The sequence below is a fragment of the Periplaneta americana genome, chromosome 8 (assembly GCF_040183065.1).
Source record: "Periplaneta americana isolate PAMFEO1 chromosome 8, P.americana_PAMFEO1_priV1, whole genome shotgun sequence".
Lineage (NCBI taxonomy): Eukaryota > Metazoa > Arthropoda > Insecta > Blattodea > Blattidae > Periplaneta > Periplaneta americana.
The window spans coordinates 25,264,557-25,279,625 of NC_091124.1; the positions used below are offsets into that span (position 1 = coordinate 25,264,557).

At 45.8% G+C, this 15,069-nt stretch overlaps 1 long non-coding RNA gene across 1 annotated transcript in view; it reads left to right on the top strand.

Moving 5' to 3' along the window:
- LOC138704285 (uncharacterized) overlaps window positions 1-15,069 on the top strand; it is a 193,413-nt gene that overhangs the window by 132,642 nt on the left and 45,702 nt on the right. The window lies entirely within an intron of this gene.

Consider the following 15,069-nt stretch of genomic DNA (forward strand, 5'->3'; position numbering starts at 1 on the left):
ATGTCGGCGGAATAGTGGTTTAAACCCTTCCCCTTTTTTTCTCGAAAATCAGAAAGTGTTCGCGATTGGCATTTTGATGCTATCGTGTAAGAAGCAAGTCAATGGGGAATACAGGGCCGGATCCCGTTCCTCGGTACGGCCATTATTTCTGGATTTAGAGACTCAAAAATTTTAGGTACCCAAAAATTGGGCCTAGAAAAAAGTGCGACGCATTTGCTGGATTTTTGCGGTGATTACTAGGGAAGATGCTGGGATGCTACAGTTAAAAGGGCGGGCCTCTGAGCCGCTTGGTTCTCCCTGTGTAGAAAAAAGTCTGTTTTGGAAGGTCAAAATGACCATTTTTTGAAATTTCGCCGGCCTCTCCCGTACCAACGCGCGGGGATAGAGAGTTGTCCTTTATACTGAAGATAGAGTTGGACGAGCTGTATCCAACGCACTCATCGGTTTTGTCGTAACTATACGTACTGCGGAGCAATGGCGGCTAGAATGTCGGCGAAAATCAGAAAGTGTTCGCGATTGCGATTTTGATGCTATCGTGTAAGAAGCAAGTCAATGGGGAATACAGGGCCGCATCCCGTTCCTCGGTACGGCCATTATTTCCGGATTTAGAGACTCAAAAATTTTAGGTACCCAAAAATTGGGCCTAGAAAAAAGTGCGACGGATTTGCTGGATTTTTGCGGTGATTACTAGGTAAGATGCTGGGAGGCTACAGTTAAAAGGGCGGGCCTCTGAGCCGCTTCGTTCTCCTTGTGTAGAAAATAGTCTGTTTTGGAAGGTCAAAATGACCATTTTTTGAAAATTGCCGGCCTCTCCCGTCCAAACGCGCGGGGATAGAGAGTTGTCCTTTATACGGAAGATAGAGTTGGACGAGCTGTATTCAACGCACTCATCGGCTTTGTCGTAACTATAAGTACTGCGGAGCAATGGCGGCTAGAATGTCGGCGGAATAGTGGTTTATACCCTTCCCCTTATTTTCTCGAAAATCAGAAAGTGTTTGCGATTGCCATTTTGATGCTATCGTGTAAGAAGCAAGTCAATGGGGAATACAGGGCCGGATCCCGTTCCTCGGTACTGCCATTATTTCCGGATTTAGAGACTCAAAAATTTTAGGTACCCAAAAATTGGGCCTAGAAAAAAGTGCGGCGGATTTGCTGGATTTTTGCGGTGATTACTAGGGAAGATGCTGGGATGCTACAGTTAAAAGGGCGGGCCTCTGAGCCGCTTGGTTCTCCTTGTGTAGAAAAAAGTCTGTTTTGGAAGGTCAAAATGACCATTTTTTGAAATTTTGCCGGCCTCTCTCGTCCAAACGCACGGAGATAGAGAATAGTCCTTTATACTGAAGATAGAGTTGGACGATCTGTATTCAACGCACTCATCGGCTTTGTCGTAACTATACGTACTGCGGAGCAATGGCGGCTAGAATGTCGGCGGAATAGAGGTTTAAACCCTCCCCCTTTTTTTCTCGAAAATCAGAAAGTGTTCGCGATTGCCATTTTGATGCTATCGTGTAAGAAGCAAGTCAATGGGGAAAACAGGGCCGGATCCCGTTCCTCGGTACGGCCATTATTTCCGGATTTAGAGACTCAAAAATTTTAGGTACCCAAAAATTGGGCCTAGAAAAAAGTGCGACGGATTTGCTGGATTTTTGCGGTGATTACTAGGGAAGATGCTGGGATGCTACAGTTAAAAGGGCGGGCCTCTGAGCCGCTTGGTTCTCCTTGTGTAGAAAAAAGTCTGTTTTGGAAGGTCAAAATGACCATTTTTTGAAATTTTGCTCGCCTCTCTCGTCCAAACGAACGGAGATAGAGAATAGTCCTTTATACTGAAGATAGAGTTGGACGATCTGTATTCAACGCACTCATCGGCTTTGTCGTAACTATACGTACTGCGGAGCAATGGCGGCTAGAATGTCGGCGGAATAGTGGTTTAAACCCTCCCCCTTTTTTTCTCGAAAATCAGAAAGTGTTCGCGATTGCCATTTTGATGCTATCGTGTAAGAAGCAAGTCAATGGGGAAAACAGGGCCGGATCCCGTTCCTCGGTACGGCCATTATTTCCGGATTTAGAGACTCAAAAATTTTAGGTACCCAAAAATTGGGCCTACAAAAAAGTGCGACGGATTTGCTGGATTTTTGCGGTGATTACTAGGAAAGATGCTGGGATGCTACAGTTAAAAGGGCGGGCCTCTGAGCCGCTTGGTTCTCCTTGTGTAGATAAAAGTCTGTTTTGGAAGGTCAAAATGACCATTTTTTGAAATTTTGCCGGCTTCTCCCGTCCAAACGCGCGGAGATAGAGAGTTGTCCTTTATACTGTGGATAGAGTTGGACGATCTGTATTCAGCGCACTCATCGGCTTTGTCGTAACTATACGTACTGCGTAGCAATGGCGGCTAGAATGTCCCCTTCTTTTCTCGAAAATCAGAAAGTGTTCGCGATTGCCATTTTGATGCAATCGTGTAAGAAGCAAGTCAATGGGGAATACAGGGCCGCATCCCGTTCCTCGGTACGGCCATTATTTCCGGATTTAGAGACTCAAAAATTTTAGGTACCCAAAAATTGGGCCTAGAAAAAAGTGCGACGGATTTGCTGGATTTTTGCGGTGATTACTAGGGAAGATGCTGGGATGCTACAGTTAAAAGGGCGGGCCTCTGAGCCGCTTGGTTCTCCTTGTGTAGAAAAAAGTCTGTTTTGGAAGGTCAAAATGACCATTTTTTGAAATTTTGCCGGCCTCTCCCGTACAAACGCGCGGGGATAGAGAGTTGTCCTTTATAATGAAGATAGAGTTGGACGAGCTGTATTCAGCGCAATCATCGGCTTTGTCGTAACTATACGCACTGCGGAGCAATGGCGGCTAGAATGTCGGCGGAATAGTGGTTTAAACCCTTCCCCCCTTTTTTCTCGAAAATCAGAAAGTGTTCGCTATTGCCATTTTCATACTATCGTGTAAGAAGCAAGTCAATGGGGAATACAGGGCCGGATCCCGTTCCTCGGTACGGCCATTATTTCCGGATTTAGAGACTCAAAAATTTTAGGTACCCAAAAATTGGGCCTAGAAAAAAGTGCGACGGATTTGCTGGATTTTTGCGGTGATTACTAGGGAAGATGCTGGGATGCTACAGTTAAAAGGGCGGGCCTTTGAGCCGCTTGGTTCTCCTTGTGTAGAAAAAAGTCTGTTTTGGAAGGTCAAAATGACCATTTTTTGAAATTTTGCCGGCCTCTCCCGTCCAAACGCGCGGGGATAGAGAGTTGTCCTTTATACTGAAGATAGAGTCGGACGAGCTGTATTCAACACACTCATCGGCTTTGTCGTAACTGTAAGTACTGCGGAGCAATGGCGGCTAGAATGTCGGCGGAATAGTTGTTTCTCGAAAATCAGAAATTGTTCGCGATTGCCATTTTGATGCTATCGTGTAAGAAGCAAGTCAATGGGGATTACAGGGCCGGATCCCGTTCCTCGGTACGGCCATTATTTCCGGATTTAGAGTCTCAAAAATTTTAGGTACCCAAAAATTGGGCCTAGAAAAAAGTGCGACGGATTTACTGGATTTTTGCGGTGATTACTAGGGAAGATGCTGGGATGCTACAGTTAAAAGGGCGGGCGTCTGAGCCGCTTGGTTCTCCTTGTGTAGAGAAAAGTCTGTTTTGGAAGGTCAAAATGACCATTTTTTGAATTTTTGCCGGCCTCTCCCGTCCAAACGCGCGGAGATAGAGAGTTGTCCTTTATACTGAAGATAGAGTTGGACGATTTGTATTCAACGCACTCATCGGCTTTGTCGTAACTATACGTACTGCGGAGCAATGGCGGCTAGAATGTCGGCGGAATAGTGGTTTAAACCCTTCCCCTTTTTTTCTCGAAAATCAGAAAGCGTTCGCGATTGCCATTTTGATGCTATCGTGTAAGAAGCAAGTCAATGGGGAAAACAGGGCCGGATCCCGTTCCTCGGTACGGCCATTATTTCCGGATTTAGAGACTCAAAAATTTTAGGTACCCAAAAATTGGGCCTAGAAAAAAGTGCGACGGATTTGCTGGATTTTTGCGGTGATTACTAGGGAAGATGCTGGGATGCTACAGTTAAAAGGGCGGGCCTCTGAGCCGCTTGGTTCCCCTTGTGTAGAAAAAAGTCTGTTTTGGAAGGTCAAAATGACCATTTTTTGAAAATTTGCCGGCCTCTCCCGTCCAAACGCGCGGGGATAGAGAGTTGTCCTTTATACTGAAGATAGAGTTGGACGAGCTGTATTCAGCGCAATCATCGGCTTTGTCGTAACTATACGCACTGCGGAGCAATGGCGGCTAGAATGTCGGCGGAATAGTGGACCCTTCCTCCTTTTTTTCTCGAAAATCAGAAAGTGTTCGCGATTGCCATTTTGATGCTATCGTGTAAGAAGCAAGTCAATGGGGAATACAGGGCCGGATCCCGTTCCTCGGTACGGCCATTATTTCCGGATTTAGAGACTCAAAAATTTTAGGTACCCAAAAATTGGGCCTAGAAAAAAGTGCGACGGATTTGCTGGATTTTTGCGGTGATTACTTGGGAAGATGCTGGGATGCTACAGTTAAAAGGGCGGGCCTCTGAGCCGCTTGGTTCTCCTTGTGTAGAAAAAAGTCTGTTTTGGAAGGTCAAAATGACCATGTTTTGAAAATTTGCCGGCCTCTCCCGTCCAAACGCGCGGAGATAGAGAGTTGTCCTTTATACTGAAGGTAGAGTTGGACGAGCTGTATTCAACGCACTCATCGGCTTTGTCGTAACTATAAGTACTGCGGAGCAATGGCGGCTAGAATGTCGGCGGAATAGTTGTTTCTCGAAAATCAGAAATTGTTCGCGATTGCCATTTTGATGCTATCGTGTAAGAAGCAAGTCAATGGGGAATACAGGGCCGGATCCCGTTCTTCGGTACGGCCATTATTTCCGGATTTAGAGACTCAAAAATTTTAGGTACCCAAAAATTGGGCCTAGAAAAAAGTGCGACGGATTTGCTGGATTTTTGCGGTGATTACTAGGGAAGATCCTGGGATGCTACAGTTAAAAGGGCGGGCCTCTTAGCCGCTTGGTTCTCCTTGTGTAGAAAAAAGTCTGTTTTGGAAGGTCAAAATGACCATTTTTTTAAATTTCGCCGGCCTCTCCCGTACAAACGCGCGGGGATAGAGAGTTGTCCTTTATACTGTGGATAGAGTTGGACGATCTGTATTCAGCGCACTCATCGGCTTTGTCGTAACTATACGCACTGCGGAGCAATGGCGGCTAGAATGTTTTTTTCTCGAAAATCAGAAAGTGTTCGCGATTGCCATTTTGATGCTATCGTGTAAGAAGTAAATCAATGGGGAATACAGGGCCGGATCCCGTTCCTCGGTACGGCCATTATTTCCGGATTTAGAGCCTCAAAAATTTTAGGTACCCAAAAATTGGGCCTAGAAAAAAGTGCGACGGATTTGCTGGATTTTTGCGGTGATTACTAGGGAAGATGCTGGGATGCTACAGTTAAAAGGGCGGGCCTCTGAGCCGCTTGGTTCTCCTTGTGTAGAAAAAAGTCTGTTTTGGAAGGTCAAAATGACCATTTTTTGAAATTTTGCCGGACTCTCCCGTCCAAACGCGCGGGGATAGAGACTTGTCCTTCATACTGAAGATAGAGTTGGACGAGCTGTATTCAACGCACTCATCGGCTTTGTCGTAACTATAAGTACTGCGGAGCAATGGCGGCTAGAATGTAGGCCCTTTTTTTCTCGAAAATCAGAAAGTGTTCGCGATTGCCATTTTGATGCTATCGTGAAAGAAGCAAGTCAAGGGGGAATACAGGGCCGCATCCCGTTCCTCGGTACGGCCATTAATTCCGGATTTAGAGACTCAACAATTTTAGGTACCCAAAAATTGGGCCTAGAAAAAGTGCGACGGATTTGCTGGATTTTTGCGGTGATTACTATGGAAGATGCTGGGATGCTACAGTTAAAAGGGCGGGCCTCTGAGCCGCTTGGTTCTCCTTGTGTAGAAAAAAGTCTGTTTTGGAAGGTCAAAATGACCATTTTTTGAAATTTTGCCGGCCTCTCCCGTCCAAACGCGCGGGGATAGAGAGTTGTCCTTTATACTGAAGATAGAGTTGGACGAGCTGTATTCAACGCACTCATCGGCTTTGTCGTAACTATAAGTACTGCGGAGCAATGGCGGCTAGAATGTAGGCGGAATAGTGGTTTAAACCCTTCCCCTTTTTTTCTCGAAAATCAGAAAGTGTTCGCGATTGCCATTTTGATGCTATCGTGTAAGAAGCAAGTCAATGGGGAAAACAGGGCCGGATCCCGTTCCTCGGTACGGCCATTATTTCCGGATTTAGAGACTCAAAAATTTTAGGTACCCAAGAATTGGGCCTAGAAAAAGTGCGACGGATTTGCTGGATTTTTGCGGTGATTACTAGGGAAGATGCTGAGATGCTACAGTTAAAAGGGCGGGCCTCTGAGCCGCTTGGTTCTCCTTGTGTAGAAAAAAGTCTGTTTTGGAAGGTCAAAATGCCAATTTTTTGAAATATTGCCGGCCTCTCCCGTCCAAACGCGCGGGGATAGAGAGTCGTCCTTTATACTGAAGATAGAGTTGGACGAGCTGTATTCAACGCACTCATCGGCTTTGTCGTTACTATAAGTACTGCGGAGCAATGGCGGCTAGAATGTCGGCGGAATAGTGGTTTAAACCCTTCCCCTTTTTTTCTCGAAAATCAGAAAGTGTTCGCGATTGCCATTTTGATGCTATCGTATAAGAAGCAAGTCAATGGGGAATACAGGGCCGCATCCCGTTCCTCGGTACGGCCATTAATTCCGGAGTTAGAGACTCAAAAATTTTAGGTACCCAAAAATTGGGACTAGAAAAAAGTGCGACGGATTTGCTGGATTTTTGCGGTGATTACTAGGGAAGATGCTGGGATGCTACAGTTAAAAGGGCGGGCCTCTGAGCCGCTTGGTTCTCCTTGTGTAGAAAAAAGTCTGTTTTGGAAGGTCAAAATGACCATTTTTTGAAATATTGCCGGACTCTCCCGTCCAAACGCGCGGGGATAGAGACTTGTCCTTTATACTGAAGATAGAGTTGGACGAGCTGTATTCAACGCACTCATCGGCTTTGTCGTAACTATAAGTACTGCGGAGCAATGGCGGCTAGAATGTAGGCCCTTTTTTTCTCGAAAATCAGAAAGTGTTCGCGATTGCCATTTTGATGCTATCGTGAAAGAAGCAAGTCAAGGGGGAATACAGGGCCGCATCCCGTTCCTCGGTACGGCCATTAATTCCGGATTTAGAGACTCAACAATTTTAGGTACCCAAAAATTGGGCCTAGAAAAAGTGCGACGGATTTGCTGGATTTTTGCGGTGATTACTATGGAAGATGTTGGGATGCTACAGTTAAAAGAGCGGGCCTCTGAGGCGCTTGGTTCTCCTTGTGTAGAAAAAAGTTTGTTTTGGAAGGTCAAAATGACCATTTTTTGAAATTTTGCCGGCCTCTCCCGTCCAAACGCGCGGGGATAGAGAGTTGTCCTTTATACTGAAGATAGAGTTGGACGAGCTGTATTCAACGCACTCATCGGCTTTGTCGTAACTATAAGTACTGCGGAGCAATGGCGGCTAGAATGTAGGCGGAATAGTGGTTTAAACCCTTCCCCTTTTTTTCTCGAAAATCAGAAAGTGTTCGCGATTGCCATTTTGATGCTATCGTGTAAGAAGCAAGTCAATGGGGAATACAGGGCCGGATCCCGTTCCTCGGTACGGCCATTATTTCCGGATTTAGAGACTCAAAAATTTTAGGTACCCAAAAATTGGGCCTAGAAAAAAGTGCGACGGATTTGCTGGATTTTTGCGGTGATTACTAGGGAAGATGCTGGGATGCTACAGTTACAAGGGCGGGCCTCTGAGCCGCTTGGTTCTCCTTGTGTAGAAAAAAGTCTGTTTTGGAAGGTCTAAATGACCATTTTTTGAAATTTTGCCGGCCTCTCCCGTCCAAACGCGCAGAGATAGAGAGTTGTCCTTTGTACTGAAGATAGAGCTGGACGAGCTGTATTCAACGCACTCATCGGCTTTGTGGTAACTATACGTACTGCGGAGCAATGGCGGCTAGAATGTCGGCGGAATAGTGGTTTAAACCCTTCCCCTTTTTTTCTCGAAAATCAGAAAGTGTTCGCGATTGCCATTTTGATGCTATCGTGTAAGAAGCAAGTCAATGGGGAAAACAGGGCCGGATCCCGTTCCTCGGTACGGCCATTATTTCCGGATTTAGAGACTCAAAAATTTTAGGTACACAAAAATTGGGCCTAGAAAAAGTGCGACGGATTTGCTGGATTTTTGCGGTGATTACTAGGGAAGATGCTGAGATGCTACAGTTAAAAGGGCGGGCCTCTGAGCCGCTTGGTTCTCCTTGTGTAGAAAAAAGTCTGTTTTGGAAGGTCAAAATGACCATTTTTTGAAATTTTGCCGGCCTCTCCCGTCCAAACGCGCGGGGATAGAGAGTCGTCCTTTATACTGAAGATAGAGTTGGACGAGCTGTATTCAACGCACTCATCGGCTTTGTCGTTACTATAAGTACTGCGGAGCAATGGCGGCTAGAATGTCGGCGGAATAGTGGTTTAAACCCTTCCCCTTTTTTTCTCGAAAATCAGAAAGTGTTCGCGATTGCCATTTTGATGCTATCGTATAAGAAGCAAGTCAATGGGGAATACAGGGCCGCATCCCGTTCCTCGGTACGGCCATTAATTCCGGAGTTAGAGACTCAAAAATTTTAGGTACCCAAAAATTGGGACTAGAAAAAAGTGCGACGGATTTGCTGGATTTTTGCGGTGATTACTAGGGAAGATGCTGGGATGCTACAGTTACAAGGGCGGGCCTCTGAGCCGCTTGGTTCTCCTTGTGTAGAAAAAAGTCTGTTTTGGAAGGTCAAAATGACCATTTTTTGAAATTTTGCCGGCCTCTCCCGTCCAAACGCGCGGAGATAGAGAGTTGTCCTTTATACTGAAGATAGAGCTGGACGAGCTGTATTCAACGCACGCATCGGCTTTGTCGTAACTATACGTACTGCGGAGCAATGGCGGCTAGAATGTCGGAGGAATAGTGGTTTAAACCCTTCCCCTTTTTTTCTCGAAAATCAGAAAGTGTTCGCGATTGGCATTTTGATGCTATCGTGTAAGAAGCAAGTCAATGGGGAATACAGGGCCGGATCCCGTGCCTCGGTACGGCCATTATTTCCGGATTTAGAGCCTCAAAAATTTTAGGTACCCAAAAATTGGGCCTAGAAAAAAGTGCGACGGATTTGCTGGATTTTTGCGGTGATTATTAGGGAAGATGCTGGGATGCTACAGTTAAAAGGGCGGGCCTCTGAGCCGCTTGGTTCTCCTTGTGTAGAAAAAAGTCTGTTTTGGAAGGTCAAAATGACCATTTTTTTAAATTTCGCCGGCCTCTCCCGTACAAACGCGCGGGGATAGAGAGTTGTCCTTTATACTGTGGATAGAGTTGGACGATCTGTATTCAGCGCACTCATCGGCTTTGTCGTAACTATACGCACTGCGGAGCAATGGCGGCTAGAATGTTTTTTTCTCGAAAATCAGAAAGTGTTCGCGATTGCCATTTTGATGCTATCGTGTAAGAAGTAAATCAATGGGGAATACAGGGCCGGATCCCGTTCCTCGGTACGGCCATTATTTCCGGATTTAGAGCCTCAAAAATTTTAGGTACCCAAAAATTGGGCCTAGAAAAAAGTGCGACGGATTTGCTGGATTTTTGCGGTGATTACTAGGGAAGATGCTGGGATGCTACAGTTAAAAGGGCGGGCCTCTGAGCCGCTTGGTTCTCCTTGTGTAGAAAAAAGTCTGTTTTGGAAGGTCAAAATGACCATTTTTTGAAATTTTGCCGGACTCTCCCGTCCAAACGCGCGGGGATAGAGACTTGTCCTTCATACTGAAGATAGAGTTGGACGAGCTGTATTCAACGCACTCATCGGCTTTGTCGTAACTATAAGTACTGCGGAGCAATGGCGGCTAGAATGTAGGCCCTTTTTTTCTCGAAAATCAGAAAGTGTTCGCGATTGCCATTTTGATGCTATCGTGAAAGAAGCAAGTCAAGGGGGAATACAGGGCCGCATCCCGTTCCTCGGTACGGCCATTAATTCCGGATTTAGAGACTCAACAATTTTAGGTACCCAAAAATTGGGCCTAGAAAAAGTGCGACGGATTTGCTGGATTTTTGCGGTGATTACTATGGAAGATGCTGGGATGCTACAGTTAAAAGGGCGGGCCTCTGAGCCGCTTGGTTCTCCTTGTGTAGAAAAAAGTCTGTTTTGGAAGGTCAAAATGACCATTTTTTGAAATTTTGCCGGCCTCTCCCGTCCAAACGCGCGGGGATAGAGAGTTGTCCTTTATACTGAAGATAGAGTTGGACGAGCTGTATTCAACGCACTCATCGGCTTTGTCGTAACTATAAGTACTGCGGAGCAATGGCGGCTAGAATGTAGGCGGAATAGTGGTTTAAACCCTTCCCCTTTTTTTCTCGAAAATCAGAAAGTGTTCGCGATTGCCATTTTGATGCTATCGTGTAAGAAGCAAGTCAATGGGGAAAACAGGGCCGGATCCCGTTCCTAGGTACGGCCATTATTTCCGGATTTAGAGACTCAAAAATTTTAGGTACCCAAGAATTGGGCCTAGAAAAAGTGCGACGGATTTGCTGGATTTTTGCGGTGATTACTAGGGAAGATGCTGAGATGCTACAGTTAAAAGGGCGGGCCTCTGAGCCGCTTGGTTCTCCTTGTGTAGAAAAAAGTCTGTTTTGGAAGGTCAAAATGCCAATTTTTTGAAATATTGCCGGCCTCTCCCGTCCAAACGCGCGGGGATAGAGAGTCGTCCTTTATACTGAAGATAGAGATGGACGAGCTGTATTCAACGCACTCATCGGCTTTGTCGTTACTATAAGTACTGCGGAGCAATGGCGGCTAGAATGTCGGCGGAATAGTGGTTTAAACCCTTCCCCTTTTTTTCTCGAAAATCAGAAAGTGTTCGCGATTGCCATTTTGATGCTATCGTATAAGAAGCAAGTCAATGGGGAATACAGGGCCGCATCCCGTTCCTCGGTACGGCCATTAATTCCGGAGTTAGAGAATCAAAAATTTTAGGTACCCAAAAATTGGGACTAGAAAAAAGTGCGACGGATTTGCTGGATTTTTGCGGTGATTACTAGGGAAGATGCTGGGATGCTACAGTTAAAAGGGCGGGCCTCTGAGCCGCTTGGTTCTCCTTGTGTAGAAAAAAGTCTGTTTTGGAAGGTCAAAATGACCATTTTTTGAAATATTGCCGGACTCTCCCGTCCAAACGCGCGGGGATAGAGACTTGTCCTTTATACTGAAGATAGAGTTGGACGAGCTGTATTCAACGCACTCATCGGCTTTGTCGTAACTATACGTACTGCGGAGCAATGGCGGCTAGAATGTAGGCCCTTTTTTTCTCGAAAATCAGAAAGTGTTCGCGATTGCCATTTTGATGCTATCGTGAAAGAAGCAAGTCAAGGGGGAATACAGGGCCGCATCCCGTTCCTCGGTACGGCCATTAATTCCGGATTTAGAGACTCAACAATTTTAGGTACCCAAAAATTGGGCCTAGAAAAAGTGCGACGGATTTGCTGGATTTTTGCGGTGATTACTATGGAAGATGTTGGGATGCTACAGTTAAAAGAGCGGGCCTCTGAGGCGCTTGGTTCTCCTTGTGTAGAAAAAAGTTTGTTTTGGAAGGTCAAAATGACCATTTTTTGAAATTTTGCCGGCCTCTCCCGTCCAAACGCGCGGGGATAGAGAGTTGTCCTTTATACTGAAGATAGAGTTGGACGAGCTGTATTCAACGCACTCATCGGCTTTGTCGTAACTATAAGTACTGCGGAGCAATGGCGGCTAGAATGTAGGCGGAATAGTGGTTTAAACCCTTCCCCTTTTTTTCTCGAAAATCAGAAAGTGTTCGCGATTGCCATTTTGATGCTATCGTGTAAGAAGCAAGTCAATGGGGAATACAGGGCCGGATCCCGTTCCTCGGTACGGCCATTATTTCCGGATTTAGAGACTCAAAAATTTTAGGTACCCAAAAATTGGGCCTAGAAAAAAGTGCGACGGATTTGCTGGATTTTTGCGGTGATTACTAGGGAAGATGCTGAGATGCTACAGTTAAAAGGGCGGGCCTCTGAGCCGCTTGGTTCTCCTTGTGTAGAAAAAAGTCTGTTTTGGAAGGTCAAAATGACCATTTTTTGAAATTTTGCCGGCCTCTCCCGTCCAAACGCGCGGGGATAGAGAGTCGTCCTTTATACTGAAGATAGAGTTGGACGAGCTGTATTCAACGCACTCATCGGCTTTGTCGTTACTATAAGTACTGCGGAGCAATGGCGGCTAGAATGTCGGCGGAATAGTGGTTTAAACCCTTCCCCTTTTTTTCTCGAAAATCAGAAAGTGTTCGCGATTGCCATTTTGATGCTATCGTATAAGAAGCAAGTCAATGGGGAATACAGGGCCGCATCCCGTTCCTCGGTACGGCCATTAATTCCGGAGTTAGAGACTCAAAAATTTTAGGTACCCAAAAATTGGGACTAGAAAAAAGTGCGACGGATTTGCTGGATTTTTGCGGTGATTACTAGGGAAGATGCTGGGATGCTACAGTTACAAGGGCGGGCCTCTGAGCCGCTTGGTTCTCCTTGTGTAGAAAAAAGTCTGTTTTGGAAGGTCAAAATGACCATTTTTTGAAATTTTGCCGGCCTCTCCCGTCCAAACGCGCGGAGATAGAGAGTTGTCCTTTATACTGAAGATAGAGCTGGACGAGCTGTATTCAACGCACGCATCGGCTTTGTCGTAACTATACGTACTGCGGAGCAATGGCGGCTAGAATGTCGGAGGAATAGTGGTTTAAACCCTTCCCCTTTTTTTCTCGAAAATCAGAAAGTGTTCGCGATTGGCATTTTGATGCTATCGTGTAAGAAGCAAGTCAATGGGGAATACAGGGCCGGATCCCGTGCCTCGGTACGGCCATTATTTCCGGATTTAGAGCCTCAAAAATTTTAGGTACCCAAAAATTGGGCCTAGAAAAAAGTGCGACGGATTTGCTGGATTTTTGCGGTGATTATTAGGGAAGATGCTGGGATGCTACAGTTAAAAGGGCGGGCCTCTGAGCCGCTTGGTTCTCCTTGTGTAGAAAAAAGTCTGTTTTGGAAGGTCAAAATGACCATTTTTTGAAATATTGCCGGACTCTCCCGTCCAAACGCGCGGGGATAGAGACTTGTCCTTTATACTGAAGATAGAGTTGGACGAGCTGTATTCAACGCACTCATCGGCTTTGTCGTTACTATAAGTACTGCGGAGCAATGGCGGCTAGAATGTCGGCGGAATAGTGGTTTAAACCCTTCCCCTTTTTTTCTCGAAAATCAGAAAGTGTTCGCGATTGGCATTTTGATGCTATCGTGTAAGAAGCAAGTCAATGGGGAATACAGGGCCGGATCCCGTGCCTCGGTACGGCCATTATTTCCGGATTTAGAGCCTCAAAAATTTTAGGTACCCAAAAATTGGGCCTAGAAAAAAGTGCGACGGATTTGCTGGATTATTGCGGTGATTACTAGGGAAGATGCTGGGATGCTACAGTTAAAAGGGCGGGCCTCTGAGCCGCTTGGTTCTCCTTGTGTAGAAAAAAGTCTGTTTTGGAAGGTCAAAATGACCATTTTTTTAAATTTCGCCGGCCTCTCCCGTACAAACGCGCGGGGATAGAGAGTTGTCCTTTATACTGTGGATAGAGTTGGACGATCTGTATTCAGCGCACTCATCGGCTTTGTCGTAACTATACGCACTGCGGAGCAATGGCGGCTAGAATGTTTTTTTCTCGAAAATCAGAAAGTGTTCGCGATTGCCATTTTGATGCTATCGTGTAAGAAGTAAATCAATGGGGAATACAGGGCCGGATCCCGTTCCTCGGTACGGCCATTATTTCCGGATTAAGAGACTCAAAAATTTTAGGTACCCAAAAATTGGGCCTAGAAAAAAGTGCGACGGATTTGCTGGATTTTTGCGGTGATTACTAGGGAAGATGCTGGGATGCTACAGTTAAAAGGGCGGGCCTCTGAGCCGCTTGGTTCTCCTTGTGTAGAAAAAAGTCTGTTTTGGAAGGTCAAAATGACCATTTTTTTAAATTTCGCCGGCCTCTCCCGTACAAACGCGCGGGGATAGAGAGTTGTCCTTTATACTGTGGATAGAGTTGGACGATCTGTATTCAGCGCACTCATCGGCTTTGTCGTAACTATACGCACTGCGGAGCAATGGCGGCTAGAATGTTTTTTTCTCGAAAATCAGAAAGTGTTCGCGATTGCCATTTTGATGCTATCGTGTAAGAAGTAAATCAATGGGGAATACAGGGCCGGATCCCGTTCCTCGGTACGGCCATTATGTCCGGATTTAGAGACTCAAAAATTTTAGGTACCCAAAAATTGGGCCTAGAAAAAAGTGCGACGGATTTGCTGGATTTTTGCGGTGATTACTAGGGAAGATGCTGGGATGCTACAGTTAAAAGGGCGGGCCTCTGAGCCGCTTGGTTCTCCTTGTGTAGAAAAAAGTCTGTTTTGGAAGGTCAAAATGACCATTTTTCGAAATTTTGCCGGACTCTCCCGTCCAAACGCGCGGGGATAGAGACTTGTCCTTTATACTGAAGATAGAGTTGGACGATCTGTATTCAACGCACTCATCGGCTTTGTCGTAACTATAAGTACTGCGGAGCAATGGCGGCTAGAATGTAGGCCCTTTTTTTCTCGAAAATCAGAAAGTGTTCGCGATTGCCATTTTGATGCTATCGTGAAAGAAGCAAGTCAAGGGGGAATACAGGGCCGCATCCCGTTCCTCGGTACGGCCATTAATTCCGGATTTAGAGACTCAACAATTTTAGGTACCCAAAAATTGGGCCTAGAAAAATTGCGACGGATTTGCTGGATTTTTGCGGTGATTACTATGGAAGATGCTGGGATGCTACAGTTAAAAGGGCGGGCCTCTGAGCCGCTTGGTTCTCCTTGTGTAGAAAAAAGTCTGTTTTGGAAGGTCAAAATGACCATTTTTTGAAA